At 43.6% G+C, this 16,690-nt stretch overlaps 1 pseudogene; it reads left to right on the forward strand.

Annotated features, from left to right (window-relative positions):
- Positions 1–901: 901 nt before the first annotated feature.
- Positions 902–1,455, forward strand: LOC142853548 (histone H3.3A-like; annotated as a pseudogene).
- Positions 1,456–16,690: the final 15,235 nt, after the last annotated feature.

A 16,690-nucleotide genomic window follows, 5' to 3' on the forward strand; every position in this document is an offset into this window, starting at 1 on the left:
CCAGCTGGTGTGCAGACATGCCACACGGCTCTTTCAATTGGTGCTTACCGAGCTAGATTTTTCTGTTGTGTCATCAGGGGATCTTTAGTTAACCTGCACTTGTGAGCCCATGGCTTATCCAAAGGCGTCACAGCCCCTATGGATACAGGGGCTCACAAAACAATTGCTAAGAGTTAAAGGTTTCTGAATACACACAACCAAAAATTAATTCAAAATGAAATACGTAATGAATCTGAGGTGATTCTGGCAGTGTTTGCCCATGTTACACCACACGGCTCTATTGCAGCCATGGCTCCTAAGACAACATGCCACCGAGTGGTGTACACACCATCACACCACACAAGGCCAAGAAGAATGCCCAAAACACACTGGTTCCCATTGGAAACTAAGACGTCTTATTAGTTACACTATTCTACTTGGCCACATTTGGTGGTACGCACTTAGGAGGCAGAGGCAGGTGGATGTCTGTGACTTCTGGGCCAGCCTGGTCTACATAGTGAGAATTGACTCAAAAAATTGCTTTAAAAAAAACCTAGCAGTTTAACTGTAGAAAAAAGGATTTTTAGTGTTTTCCTGATGTCATCCCTCAGCATACAAACATCAAATTCATATCTTGGATTACATTAGGATGTTTGATTTTTAAAATTGCTGTTTGAGTTGGTACCTTGAGTTTCATTTTTTTAAAAAAAAATCATTAAATGAATCTTTTGACTTGGGGTTAAGATAGAATTTCCAACAGTGTCTGAAATGGCCATAAACATGCTTCTGTCATTTTGTTCTCTCTATAAAACAGCATCTCAGCATCGACAGGTGGACAATTTAAACATCGATCAACTCGGAAATACATCAGACAGGCTCTGCACTGTGTGATCCCAAATAACTAAGATTTAGTACTGGCAGAGCGGTTTGGTCGTTCGTTGGAGGTAGATCTTCTGTTCCTGTCGCCGATCGCGGCTCCCGTTTGCGAGCTCACAGCAGCGCAGCGGTCCCAGCACGGGCCTCAGACTCCGGCTTTGGGTGAAAGAAAATGGCCCGAACCAAGCAGACCGCTAGGAAGTCGACCAGGGGGAAAGCGCCCCGCAAGCAGCTGGCCACCAAGGCGGCCCGGAAAAGCGCGCCCTCTACCGGCGGGGTGAAGAAGCCGCACCGCTACAGGCCCGGGACCGTGGCTCTGCGAGAGATCCGATGCTACCAGAAGTCGACTGAGCTGCTCATCCGGAAGCTGCCCTTCCAGAGGTTGGTGAGGGAGATCGCCCAGGACTTCAAGGCCGACCTGAGGTTTCAGAGTGCCGCCATCGGTGCCCTTCAGGAGGCCAGTGAAGCGTACCTGGTGGGGTTGATCTGTGTGCCATCCACGCCAAGAGAGTCGCCATCATGCCCAAAGACATCCAGTTGGCTCAACGGATTGGGGGGGGGGGGAGCTTAAGTCGAGGCGGTTTTTATGGCATTTTGTAGTAAATTCTGTAAAATACTTTGGTTTAATTTGTGACTTTTTTGTAAGAAATTGTTTATAATATGTTGCATTTGTACTTAAGTCATTCCATCTTTCACTCAGGATGAATGGGGAGAGTGACTGTTCACAGACCTCAGTGCTGTGGGCGCTGCGGCTCAGGAGTGACAAGTTGCCGATGTGCAGAAGGGATGGGTGATAGTACTTGCTTCTCATGATGCATGTTTCTGTATGTTAATGACTTGTTGGGTAGCTATTAAGGTACTAGAATTGATAAATGTACAGGGTCCTTTTGCAATAAAACTGGTTATGACTTGAAAAAAAAGATTTAGTACTGTTTTGGGGTGTGGGGGAAGGGTTGAAACAGTGTCTCTTGGAGCCCAGGCTGGCTTCACACTCTCGCTGTAGTTGAGGGTGGCTTGAACTCCTGATCCTCTTACCTCTACCTCCCAAGGACTGGGCTTGCCACCACACCTGGCTCAAGATTTAACTCCTTATTTAAAAATAAACAAGCATGTCTATCTCATTTGATTGCAGATTTCCTTACATCTTTAATAAGTGCTAAAATTGCGTGCATACCAAAAATCATTTTAAAATAAATCTCTGTAGGATTTATTAATAGTAAATATTCATAAACCTATACGTCCACGTACCGGGAGTCATGAAAATATTTCTTGAGTCAAAGGCTTTGTCCCAGAGGAAAGTTTTAGAAACCCTGTTCTAGATGCTCAAGGCTGAAGGACGCCAAATGCTGATCCTTTCATGGGTTTATTTATATATTTTGTTGTCTAACCCTCTACGACGTTCGAGTCATTTCTTAGTGGTGTGGAGTGAGACAAATTATATTTATTCTTTCGTAGTAACAAGCAGTTTATTTGACCTAATACAGTCAAACTGAAGCCGCATGGCACCAGGACGGAAGACACGTGGGGACTGGCTCATACCCTTCACCTGACTCCCACTCTCAAGAGGAGCACACCGCACTTGTTAGTTAAGGAAAGAGAAAACGTTCCACAAGGAAGGAAAGGGGGAAACAGTAGATATGGCAGAAGGGAGCTCAAGGACCGTTTGTAACACCTCCAGAATGTTTTTTTAAATGTCTACTTGGACTGCAGCAATAAATGAATGCTCCCAACCAAGGAGTTTGGAATTACTGCTTCTACCCTGGAAATTCTACCAGGACATGAGTGCAAGAAAGTGGGTGCCGGTAACTGCCACCAGACATCGCCCAAACCAGTCAGGCAGCAAAGGGTTTGCATGGGACTTCCCTCTGGCTAACTGTGCCGGCTGGTTGTCTCATTGATCTAATTAATTTGGCCCTTCATGTTTTATTATCAAATTTTCTCACCCTACTTAATTAAGGGCCAGCAGAATTTTATTAATGTTCATTGTAACTAATATGCCTTCAAGGAACTTACTTTTTAATGAAGGTGCCAGTCAATAGCCAAAGACAAGTATGGACAGAACGGACCACCCCAAGGTAACACGGGGTCATTGTTCTTTTTCTTCTTTAGTTTTTCAGAAAACTAGAATGATCACATTAACTACAAATAACCAAACAAGTTTGTCAAGGATAATGTTGTCTAGATCTTTGCTGGACCAGCGAATGAGGACATTTAAACAAATGTATCCGTCACCTTCCCCTACTGTGGTACTAGCTTTTTTTCCCTGATTGTATTCAGCATTATATAAAAGCATAGTTCTTATTCTTTCCATTGCTCTTGAGCTAAAGTTAGGGCCAAATAAAGTCTATTCTTAAACTAAGTTAATTATCTCGTAAGTAGGTATACACATGAACTCTACTTGACTATGCCAGTGGGAAAAAAGACCAGTTAGTTTAGGGACATTATGAAAACTATTAAATTTAAGACTAACACAAATGAGAAAAACGTTCCCTTTGGTACTAAAGCTATTCTGTTTCCGAGAATAGAAGAAACGGCCTAACAATATGGAGAATCGCGTTGTTAGGAAGGGAATGTGGTAAAAAGGCAGCTGGGGAGGACCCAGAGGAGCTGATCGGGCTGATCACGATCATTTGGTGGTTAATTCTGTGTCATCTTGATTGGGCTGATGGATGCCCAGTTTACTCAGAAAACATAACTGGGAGTGTCTGGGAAGGTTTTTCTGGGAAGAGATTAGCATTTGAATAGACTGGGTAAAGATGCCCTGCCCTTCCCAGTGTGGGTGGACATCATCAAGTCTACCAAGACAAGTAAGTTTCTAGGGTCTTAACCTCTGTCTGCTGTTTCTGTCTCCACCCCTGAAGGCAGGTAGAAAACACACAGGCTTTATAGTGCAAAGGAGTCTGGGCAGAAATCCTGATTCTCACACTTCTGAGCACAGTGACTTTGAACACATGAGTTGGCAGATTTACTCCAGAGCTGGCAGTGTGTGTGTGTGTGTGTGTGTGTGTGTGTGTGTGTGTGTGTGTATCTCAGTAACACAGAGCTAGCACGTGAGACATTATACTAATGCTCACAGCCACCACCTAGGTCCCTTAAGCTGTAACTGACCAGTGAGGAATAAGACTCTCAGTCCCTGACAGTGTGATACAGATAGTAAGCAACCCATCTTCCTGCTCTATCATTTTAATCAATAAATTGTACTCCTTTTCTAAAAAACTTATTTGGTCATATTACCAATAACCAACAGCTGATGCATTCCCAGAGCTGTGTTGATCTCTCTGGTCCAGCCATTTCTCAGACTACTTCCACCACCCAGGAGCCCTTCTCACTCTTCAGGAAGAGTCTGGAGAAGGAAACTGGCCGCCTTCAAGAGAGAAACTGCCACATTTCCTCATTCCCATCTTCCTCTTCCTGTCAGCCTCTGGTGACTGTCATTCCCTCTCTGCTTCTGGGCTCCATTTTGGTAGATTCCACATCATAAACAAGATCGTGCAGGGTTTGTCTTTCTGTGCTTGCCTTATTTCAGTTAGCACAATGGCCTCCAAACGGACCTGTGTTGTAACAAGTGATGTGGTATTACCCCACACAAGGCTAAACAGTGTTCTGTTATATCTGTATCACAGCTTTCTTTCTTTTTTGCTGTTTTATTTTTGAGACTGTGTCTTGTTGTGTTTTCCAAGTTGTGCTGAACCCAACAGGTGAAAATTACCCTTCCACTTTTGCCTCCTGAGTGGCTGGGACTCCAGATATGTACTTCCATGCTCAGCTTACTCCACATTTTCTTCATCCACTCATCCACTGACAGACATTTAGGTTGTTTCCTGTCTATGATCAAAAGGTAAAAAATTTGACAGAGATGGAAGTTTCAAGACCTGTTGCACAGTAACTTGAGTGCAGTCAATAACACTGCATGGTCTGGGCCATCTCAAATAACTAAGAGTGGATTTCAAAGGATCACCAGGGAAAATAATAGAGAAGTAAAAAATATGTTAATTGGCTTGATTAATAATGCCAGAATGCATAAATATATCAAAACATAATATCATTCTCTATAGATGTGTATAACTATGGTTTGTCAATCAAGAATTAATATTAATCAATATTTAAAATAATTAATTTTAAAGAGAGGGAAAACACAGGCAGAAACAATGCCACAGGTTTTACATAGATGCAAACTTATACTCACTCAGAGACTAACCCAAATCCAGACAAGGGATTATACAGTCTTTTGGTGGGCACTTCACATCTATAGAAAGGCCTTTGTATTACACACATGACAAGGTCAATTTTTTTAGTCTATGCACATCTAGCACTCTGCACATCCCCTAAGGAGATGATGATTTATATATTTATATTTATATTATTTATATTTAAGTAGCTGTCTACAGGATGGCAGGATGTCTCCGTCCTGCCAACTTATCCAGTCCATGCTTGAAAGTGGATTGAGGGAAAAATAGACGAGAGACTTAAGATAGAGTCAGGAGGGCAGTCTGGTGAAAACTGAATCTGTCTCATGTTTATTTCTCATAGCCTTTATGTGCCCCAATTTAGAAAGGAGGGGAAAGGTTTTTTTTACCCAGATACAAAGAACAAAGTGGCTACCTTCTTAATACCCAAAACATCAAGTAACCCTAGGTCAGAAACTTCACCCTAGACCAAACATCTTGCTATTTGACCTCATAAGAGCAATAATAACCTCAAACTCTCTGACCTTGAGTCAAAATGGAGCAGAACCTCTTCTATGGGCTCCCACTTATTTTAATTTAATTATTAATACCTGAGCTCCTGCCACAGAACAGATGACTGTGTCTGTCTTAGGTTGTCCCTTTTAACCTTCTAGCCTTACCCATCATTGGTACACACATTCCATCATGCATATCCTGTTTTAGGTTGACTTTAAAAAGACCTTACCCATCTTTGACTTCCAGCCTCTGTTATAAAGGGTTAAGGGAGAGTGTGTAGCTAAATGCCATATACCTTTGAGCCAACTTTCCGATGAGAGTTCACAAGTAACTAGGTAATACTAAGAAATATATATGCTCCTAAGTCTATAATATTTCCTAATAAAGGGAGTAAAGGATGACCATGATGTAATCGCCTTTTTAAACTGGTCCAGGATGTCTCTAACAGTTTCAGCTGCATCAAAAACAAACTCTGGCCGGGCGGTGGTGGCACATGCCTTTAATCCCAGCACTCTGGAGGCAGAGGCAGGCGGATCTCTGGGAGTTTGAGGCCAGCCTGGTCTACAAGAGCTAGTTCCAGGACAGGCACCAAAGCTACAGAGAAACTCTGTCTCAAAAAAAAAAAAAAAAAAAACAAAAACGCCAACTCTGTCTTTCCAACCACACTGTATCTAAAGACCCATTAGCATCATGTCAAACTCCTCAAAATGAGCTCTGCCTTTTTTTCCATCCATTAACACTTACCTAGTATATCAAAGGTTGCAAACATTAACAGGTCAATACTATAACTCTAGTATGATTATGCACAATTGGCTATATTATAATTTTCATAATTTTGATTCGGCCAAAGGATAACAAAATGTTTTGTAATGAGTGAGGTATGAGTCTTTTTCCTCTCCTAAAGTCCAATGTATTGCTGCTACAAACTTTCAAAGATAAGTTTGAGCTATTGCAGTCCCAACAGCAAATATTTTATCCAATTTATCCCCATCAATTTGGTGGGTCTTTTCAGTACCTCCAATGTGATTTGCTATACTGAGGAGGGTCTTTTAGCCACACATCACTTCTTTAATAGTATTCAATTGTTTCAATGGATCTCTTTCCCACGGAGGGAAAGTCTGAGGCACCTGTCTTCCAGGCTTTCCATTTCAACAGCAGATGAATACTACACTGGCAAAAAGCATTCTGTGTCCCAAGATGTCATGTGGATAAACTGCCAAATATTCAGTTTTTGGCCAGATTCAGAATAACTGGAACTCACAGACATCTGGGAAGTTGATGTAATAGGTTTGTCACGAAGATAGAAATCACTAGCCATCATCAAAACCTCTCTCCCTTCCCAGACTACAGAACGATAAAGTCAGAGAGTCAGGAACATAGGCTCAAGAAATTTTTCTCAAACTTCTCTGGGAGGACCACTGCAGCTGTGATGTCACCAGGGCTGGCATTCCTCTTCTGCACATGTGGCACTAAACATTCAGGCAGCCATCAAGCCTCACTTTCTTCCTATGAAAAAAACCACAAACATGCCCTTAACCCCATATTAAAATAGGATCAGGTCCTTTCCAACATCCAGTGCAAGATTCTTTCTATTTGACTTGAGCAAAAGTTGCTCAAGTGCCATCATGCCAAAATCTATCCATGGCAGATTGTTCATGGGCATCCATTTTCAGAAAATTTAAACCGAAGAAGGCATGATTCAATGCATTATGTGGAGACTGGGGTTAAAACTCCCCTTTCTTTATTTTTAGAAGTTGTGTTTTCAAAGTGCCACAGGCACAGTCCACAATTCCTTGTCCTTAAGAATTATGAGGGATGCCTGTTTTATGCTCAGTGTTCCATTGGGAACAAAACTGCTGAAATATCTTGCTAATATATATGGCTCTATTATCCATTTTTATAATTTTAGAAATTCCCATATGTAAAAATGTTTTAAGCAATGCAATATCACATGCTTAGTGGCCTCTCCAGTTTGTGCAGTGGCCATCAAGAAACCTGCATATGTATCAACTGTCATGTGTACATATTTTAATTTACCAAACTCTGCAATATGAGTAATATCCATTTGCCATAAATGATTAGGAAATAGGCCTCAAGGTTTTACTCCCAAAGAAGGTACAGGAAAATATTGTGGGGCGAACATCACATTGCTTAACAATCTGACAAGCAGTTTCTCTGGTAAGGCCGAATTGTTTTCTCAAACTTCCACTATTCTGATGATGAAATTCTGCATATGAGTGTTGAACCAGTTCTACCTGGGGCAGGGCTATCATCTTTGTTAATTTATCAGCTGTCGTTACTGTCAGCCAGTGGACCAGGAAGATCGAAATGAATCCTCATATGATCCACAAAGCACAGTAATTTTCTATGATGAATGGTATTTTGAATTTGCTGAAACCGCATTTTAATCTGATCATTACCAGCCTCTATACATGGAACTGTTTCTATTACTTGATGAGCTTTGAAAATATAATAACTATCAGTATACAAATCAAAGGAACTATTTACAAAAAAGCTGGAAACCTATAGCTACGGCTCATAACCTGAGCTGAAACTGGAGCCATTTGTACCACGTATCCTTTACCTTTAACAACATAAGCAGCTCTCCCATTTGAGGAACCAGCAGTAAAAACCAGCATAGCATCTTTTATGGGACAGGTATCTTTTGGCACGGCTGCAGGAACAGGCAATTCTGACTGTAAAGCTCCCTAGTTTTATGGTCTCACTAACTTTTCTCAAATCTTGTGTTAATCGCCACTTTCCAGACTTCTTTTTAATGATGAAAATAGGAGAGTTCCAAGGGGAATTAGAAGACATAGCATGACCACTGTCCAGCTGTTCCTGCTCTAACTGATGAGCAGCTTGTGATCTTTCTTCTGGTAGAGGCCACTGATCCAGCCATACCAGCTCAACACTCTTCCAAATATTTGAGTCTGCATGGGGCGCAGGCCTTCAGTAACCTCCCCTAAAAATATCCTAATCCTGCTCTGGAAGAACTCTTGCTGGGCACCATAGGATCAACCCTTCCCTCATTCTCCTCACCTAGCCCTAGACTGGGCAACAGTCTTGCATTGGGGCTATATAAAGACACCCCCATTCAGGTCATAATATCCCGATTGCATAAATTTACAGGAAAATGAGGAAGAATGTATGGTTGAAAAGTTCCCTCGCCACCTTCCTCACCTCTCCAGGAAAGCTCGTTGCTACTTTGCTCAGGACTCTGAGTCTGGCCAATCCCTTGCAGCTGTGTCTGCATTTTGGCCACGTTGAAGGTCATTGATTAGTGTGGTAACAAACACATCTGCACCAGTGTCCAGGGGCCAGAGAAGCTCTTTCCATTTGTAAACAAAGCAAGTTCCGGGCGCTGTGACCGATAGGCATCAGATAAACCAAACCCAGATTTTCCTCTCTCATCCCTCTTAACCTGGCTTGGGGAAGTGAAATCAATTGTGCCGGGCTCTGGCCTGACTTTACTACAGAGATTCCATTAGGTGAATGAGTCATAACTTTGATTTCTTCTTCAAAATCAGCATCAATCACTCCAGGAGCGGCAAAGGCCCCTGCATAGAGGTGTTACTTCTTCCCAGCAATAACAGGTAAAGGCCTGTGAATACCAGCAGGGAGAGCTCGCATCTGCATTTCAGGCGTTAAAACTGTGTAGCTGGTTGAGCAGAGATCCAGTCTAGTGCTTCCTGCCACAGCTCTGCAGAGCTCCTGAATGGATTTCCTTGTGGAGGAACAGGCTGTCTGAGTGCCCCATAAATTTCTCTTGGGGCCTGAGGTGGCCCCTTGGGTCATTTCCCTGCAGGAGATTCCATTGGGCATCCCTTGTTCTACATTCATTAGCCCAGTGCTTCCCACTCCTGCATCTCAGACACAACCAGCACCCTTCCCCACTCCCCTATCAGGCCACTGCCTGGCTTGGTGTCCTTTCTGACCACATCCAAAGCAATTCCTAGGAGACTCTGTAGTCCTCCTTCTCCCTGGGCCTTGATTTTTTTTGTTGAAATAAAATATCTTTAACTGAAACTCCCATAATGCAGCAGCCATAGCTAACCCCTGAGTGTATGAGGGCCCAATATCTGAACAAATCCAAATAATATCAGAGGTATCGCCTCTCTCTCTAAAAGGTCTCAAAGCAGCTTGACATACCGTATTAGCATTCCCATAGGCTAACTGTTCAACAATCAAAAGTCCAGCTTCTGCATCCCCAACTAACCTGCTTGATATCTGCATCAGCTGAGAGACAAAGTCCTGAAATAACTCATCAGATCCGTGCCTTATCCTGGATAAGTCCTCAGTCTGCCCTCTAGAAGATGGGATCTTGTTCCAGGCCCTCTTGGCAGCTGTACTAACCTGGGCATACGCTGCCTCCTCAAAACTTAACTGTTGATCTGTATCTCTACAGTGTCCTTCTCCAGCAAGCATATCATAAGAAATAGGAACCTGCTGGGCTCGCTTTCTCTCAACTGAGGTCTGATATTGTTCTGTAAATTTAGTCTTCCACAACAGATAATCACCTCCTGACAGGCAAGCTCTGGCTACCTGCTTCCAAACCCTGGGAGGCAAGGCTTCTGGAAAGATGTTCCCCAACAGCGTTCGAGTAAAGGCTGCATTAGGTCCTTACAGCATACTGTGTGTATGCTGCTTTTAACTCCTTGAGTTGTTGAAATGGATTTGGGAGATGTGCTCTGACTAGATTTCCCCCAAGGGTCTCTGCTCAATCATAAGAAGCATTTGGAACCCTTGCACATCCTCCTCTCTGTCAGTGGCCTCTCTAATACCAGCTTGCAGAGGAGACTTACGATAAACAGAGAATTTGCTGTGCTCCAGGAAGTCCCTGCACCACGGGTGGATCTAAACCGGGGACTATTGTAGGAAGAGGAATACTCTTCCTATCCAAGGAGACTTGCAGAGTTTCCAGCTCCTGTGAAAGTGACACTACAAAATTGCCCAAGCCTCTTAGCTCTTGCTGAATCTCAGCGCTACATTTCTGCCCCCTTGCATTCTTGGTCAGAAGTGAAGAAGGTGACCAGCCCTCACTGTGGTATTTAGGGGTTTTTCCCTATAGCTCACCAGGCTTGGATTGACTCTAATCAAACAGTCTCATAAATGCTTCCTTGCCTAGCAACTCTTCCCACAGTGTGGAGGGTTTTACTTCAACTTTTAACCGCTCAAGGCCCGATTCTAGACTTTGCTGTTTAAGTGCCCGCTAGCCAAGGGCATCTACTGGGGTGCTTCCATGCCCATATTCATCACAATGTTGTTGGATTTTTCACCCCAATTCTTGCCCATGCATCTGGTTCCAAAGTCCCATGCTCTGGAAACCAAGGACAGATCTGCTTTACAAACTCCAAAATTTTCTGTATTTGCTGCTGTTCTACTTCAGCTCTTCTGGCCTTTAAAATATCTCTAAGCAAGTGTACAATTAGTTGACTATTTCCTTGTCCCGTATCTACAATTATATACAATATTTTACTCCGGAGTTTTTCACTCACCGCACTTCACTTCCTTTTCCGAGCTCTCTTCACACTGAGATGTCCATCAGTTTATTACCTCTGTGTTCAAGCCCCAATGTCCAGGGTTTGCCTCAGTTCTGCTGATTTACCTGGTCCGTGCTTGAAAGGAGGGGTGTGGATTGAGAAAAAAATAAACGAAAGACTGAAGATAGAGACAGGAGGGCATTCCAATGAATACCGAATCTGCCTCATGTTTATTTCTCATAGCTTTTATATACCCAAATCCAGAGAGGAGGGGAAGGCAAAAGGCTTTTTTACCCAGATACGAAGAACAAATTAGTTAACCTTCTTAGTACCCAAAACATCAAGCAACCACACCCTGTTTTGACAACAGGTCAAAACATCCTGTTATCTAGGCAAGACGAATAGCAACTTCACCTTCGGCCAAAGATTTTGTTGTTTGACCTTGCAGAAGCAATAATAAGCTTGAACTCTCTGATCTTATGTCAAGATGGAGCTGCGCCAGCTCTGTGGGCCTCTGCAACAGGGACCATGTTTAACTCTTTGATCGCCATATTTCAAGCCAGTGTTTCTATAGAAAGTAAGCACTAAATAAACATCTGTTGAGTGAAAAGAAGGTATGGCATTTGTATACTCATCACTAATAAATATTTTACTAGATATAAAAAGTTTAGCTGGAAAATTAATCTGCTGCCAAAACAAGCATCATGACACTTTCCAGAGCCCAGAGTAAATATTGTTTTGAATAATCCAGACAACCACTTCACAGATAATCAGCAAAGGACCATAAACATCTCTAGCCCCCCTTGCTAATGAATCTACATCCCATTTAGGAAACCAGCAGGATATTTTCTTCCTGACTCTCAGACAAGTGTTGCCCCAGAAGCTTGGTCCGAGTTCCCTGCTGAATATCTTTCATGATGCCTAGAGGCGCTAGGCAGGCTCCTGGGGAAGAGAGTCAGCAACAATGCTACATTACCAAGCTGCCAGGCAAGATGGACCCACTGGTACAATAGCGGCATGGCTGGTATGGGTGTAACCAATCACTTTTTTATTGTGTTTAAAACCCATTTCACAGCTGGGAATTTGTGTTTGGTGTCTAAGCCTGGTCAATATCCTTTGGCTGGAGAAGTCATAGGTCCTATGGGGGTCAGGGATCTATTACTGTTGTTTTGATAAGTGAATATGTGCTCATCAAATTGTCTTCTAGACAACTATGTTTGTGGCTACTGATATCAGCTTTGGTCAGAGAACCTTGTTTTTATAGTAGGTAGTGACTGTAGAACACTCAGCCCTAAAGTGACTGTCCATATCACATACCCACTCCAAGGCTCAGGGGATGTCACAGAAGAAGGGGTGAAGAAAGTCCAGTAGAGTGGCATGGAACACGCCTTCCATCATGACATGGCCATTGTGCTCAGGAGCTGGCAGCACCTGTAATTAGCTGCACACGATTGGTCCTATCAGCACCCCATTTTGGAAGACAGCAGTCCTCATAAGGCCACACCCCTTCCTAGGGATCTATAAGCAATTACTGGTTTCCGGAGGAAGGAGACTCATTTTCTTCAGTGGTGTAGCACCTAGTAAGTTTCCATTACCCACGTTTCTATAAGCAAGCCAATTAAACCCATCGGGCCACAGGGTGGGAAAGATACAGAAGTATAAAGAGGTCTAGTTGAGAAGGAGGAGATTAGTGAGAGGAAGAGTGGGATATAAGCAAGAGTATCTGGAATTGAATGGGATCGAAATGCATTATGTACATGTGTTAACATGTCATAACAAATCCCACTAGTACCTATAATTAATTTGTGTTAATCATAATTGTTTCTCCAGATTAATTTTCCTCACATTTCTAGAATTAACAGCATGCTACCCTTTTTCCAATAATTTTATTCTTAATGCTTCTTCCAGAAGGCAGACATTTTCTTTCTTTTCTTATTTTTTTCTTCTTCAAATTTCTTGACAGTGACTCTAAAAATAGTCAGAGATATGCAACACAAACCCTGAGATGGGCTCTATTTCTGGCCTTATTCTAGATTCACTGTGGCTGTGCCCAAGGCATCCAACTGGGTCAAATGGCAAAGGCAAAAACACTGTCTACAACCTGTCCTGTCACGCAACGTCAAAAACTTCTTTGGCTAACTTTTATTTTCAGTGCAATTAGTGCATGAGTACAGAGCCTTTCTTTTACAGTCTTAGTGTAGGACACGCAACATGTCTCTTTCCTTTCTTTCTCCACCTGAAAAAGAGATGGTATTACAATAACTTCTTTCTAAGTTGATATGCAGTAAAAGATAAACCACACAGGACCACTGATGAAACAGCTCCACACAAGTGCCTGAAAATAATTTTTGTTTTGAACTGTATAGCACATCTTGTATATCTATTGGGTATCTTTGGCCAGGTTTTGAGCTCCTGAACCCAGTATTATCCAGTTGTCCAAACAACACATACAGGTTCTTGAAGTGTTGCAACTCTGGAGGGAAAGGTATTCTGAGCATTGGAAGCCGGGCAATACCTCTGCTACACTCTGAAGGGAAAGTTATCCCTGGCCGTCGGAAGCCAGGAAATACCTACAGTTCTGTTCCCGAGGGGCAAGGTTTCCCCACAGGAATGTTGTGCTTCTCTCTGGGGAGAGCCATTACAGCTCAGCTCTGCTCTGCCAAGGGAGTTTCCCTGCAGAAATGTAGCAATCTTCTCCTGTTCCAGCTAAAGTTGTTACAGCTCTGCTGTGCCTAACTGTGCTGTGCTGTGCTGTGCCGTGCTGTGCCGTGTGTCGTGATGTGCTGAGCTATACTCTGCTCTGCTCAGAGAATAATAGTTCTGCTTCTCTCCAGCGAAAGCAGTTATAGCTCTGCTCTGCCCCTACTTCTCTGCCCCACTCCACTCCTGCTAAGGAAGGTCATTACCAAGACCTCATTCAAGAGATTTATTAGGAGGGAGGAATCCAGGAGAGTGGCTGCCTCTGCCGGGGTAGAAAAGGACAGCTCCCAAATGAACAGGTGCAGGGCTTAGATAGGATTTCTTAGGAGTAGAATCTTTCCATGGTGAAGATTTTAAGGGTGAGAATTGCTCAAATTTCAATCCCTGAGCTTGAAGAAGCTCAGAGATTGGCTGGATTTCATGCCCAGGAATTGATTGGTTCTTGTGTTCAGTGATTGGGTGGTTTTCATGCTGAGCTGATCAGGGCCTAGGTAGGTTTCTTTAGGGTATGTTCCTTTCACTGGACCCTTTTAACCTTTCGGCTCTGGTCTCAGGGGCAGGGTGTGTTTCTTTGGCAGGCCCTTTTACTCTTCAGGTTCTTCTTGATACAAAGTAAATGAAAAACTAACTCTCCTGCTAAGCACAGATCGTTTTGGATAACCCAGGCCACAGCGCCACAGGTAGTAAGGACTGGACTTCCTTGGGTACTTACTAGGTGCCTGGAACTGTTTCTGAGACTCTATGCATGTTGGCTATGTGATCCTCATAAGGACCCTGTGGTGTGCGTGCTATAGCTAGACCATCTTCTTTAACTTATTTGTTTTTTAAGATTTTATTTTTACAATGTATGTGTAAGTGTATTGTGCATGCATGTATAGGTGCCCAGAAGGTCATAAAAAGAGAGATATTGTTTATTTTTTTTATCTTTTTTATTTTATTTTTTGGTTTTTCAAGACAGGGTTTCTCTGTAGCTTTTGGTGCCTGTCCTGGAACTAGCTCTGGCAGACCAGGCTGGTCTCCTGAGTGCTGGGATTAAAGGCGTGCGCCACCACCACTGGGCCTTGTTTACTTTTTTATGGCTGTGAAGAGACACCATGACCAAGGCAACTTCTATAAGAATGGGTTTATTTGGGGCTTTCAGTGTCAGAGAGTGAGTCCATGACATCATGACAGGGAACACAGTAGCAGGCAGATAGGCATGCAGCTGGAGCAGTAACTGAGAGCTTGATCCACAGACATCAGTCAAGGAGATCCCTATATAATCTGCCCTGGAACACATTAAAATGGGCGGCATTCTTGTTTCAAAGATGACCCGTGTCTCTGTGCGTGCGTGCGTGCGTGCGTTTCAATCTCCAGCCTTTTCCCCATCACGCACTGTCCCGTGGTAGACAGGCGGTACTGTACATGCTTCCCACAGGGTAGGGCTCTACCAGCCCTGGCTACAGCTACTGAGGCTTCCCGTAGCCAGGTCTGTCTCTGATGTGCATGTTTGTGAGTGAAATTCACTCAATCCTAAGCGTAACAACTGTTGGAATAGATTCTGAACAACGCTAACCAAACGTCCCCAGAACGTTTCTGTCTCCCGCTCTCTAGACTCAGTGGCTTCCCCCTTTGCTTTTCTGTCACGTGAATCTACTATACCCGCTACATTTTCTTCTGCCCCTTTATGATTAACTGTCACCCCGATCAGCCAGGGGCACAACAGAACTGTGGAAAACCAGAAGTGCAGGCAGCTCTGCCAGAGCTATTGGAGGTTTGGCCAAGAATAAGACTTGGATTTGATCATTTGGGACTTGGGGGGCAATGGGAGATAGGGCAAAGATTCCAGTCATGAGAAATTCTTTTGCGAGAGGAGAAGTAAAAAAGGAGGAAGAGGAAGAGAAAGATGAAGAACCCTTGTGAGTCATCTAACCCCACCAGTATAGTGAGGACACTGGAAGACCAGCCCAAGGATTTTGGCCATGTAATAAAAGATTACCACCCTCGCCCTGCCCCCACCCGCACACCACCCCACGCAGCTGCTTATCTTCCTGCCTTGCACCTCCTGTCCCCTCAGCCCCTCCCGTGAGCCCACGCCCATTTATTTTGGTGTGGAAAAGAGTCACCTACTGCTCTCAGGCTCTAAAGACATCCGACAACTGTTGGAAGCAAAAGAGAAACGGCGTCGCCCCCTAGTGGTCCAGGCTGGCCCTCTGCTGGATTCCCCAGGCAGGAGGTAACCGCACGTTGTTGGCGCTGAAATGACTTCCTGATTTTCTTAGAATTTCTGGCTGTGAAATGGCTTGTGTCAGAATGGTGAGGCCCAGGTGGCATAGCCTCACTCCCTCTACCTTTTTAGCCAGTTTTACACACAGACAAGCTATAGCTACCTAAGACGCTGCAGTGGGAATTGCTGCTGTTTTTTTTAAAGACGTATTTGTTTTTATTTTAGGCATGTGAGTGCTTTGCCTGCAAGTATGCAAGCGCACTAGGTGCATGCTTGGTACTTGTGGAGGCCAGAAGAGGGCACTGGGTCCCCTGTAACTGGAGTTACAGATGGCTGTAACCATGTAGGCTGGGAACCAAACCCAGGTCCTCTGCAAGAGCAGCAAATATTTTTAAGGGATGGCCTCTCTTAGTCCGATACAATGCCTTTTGATGACAAATAGCCCCTGGGAGGATTTTTTTTCCTCCTGGTTTAGTAATGCAGTAGACCAGCGTTAAAGAGGGAGAAAAAAAACTATCTTTGTTCCCATTTGGGACCATTCAGCCAAGTTGAAGCAGGCTGGTTTTCATTCATTTGAAACCCAAATAAACAAATAAACCTCTTAAATAAAAGCCCCATCACATGCAAACCTCTGATGAATAATTAATTTGGCAGAAGAGAAAAAAAAAAGGACGGAGAATCACAGACAGATATAGGATGGGAAGGGGCATAGCTATGCTGACCAGGGACCACTTCTCAAGAACCTAGACAGAAGAACGGAGCCC

The sequence above is a fragment of the Microtus pennsylvanicus genome, chromosome 7 (genome assembly GCF_037038515.1).
Source record: "Microtus pennsylvanicus isolate mMicPen1 chromosome 7, mMicPen1.hap1, whole genome shotgun sequence".
NCBI lineage: Eukaryota > Metazoa > Chordata > Mammalia > Rodentia > Cricetidae > Microtus > Microtus pennsylvanicus.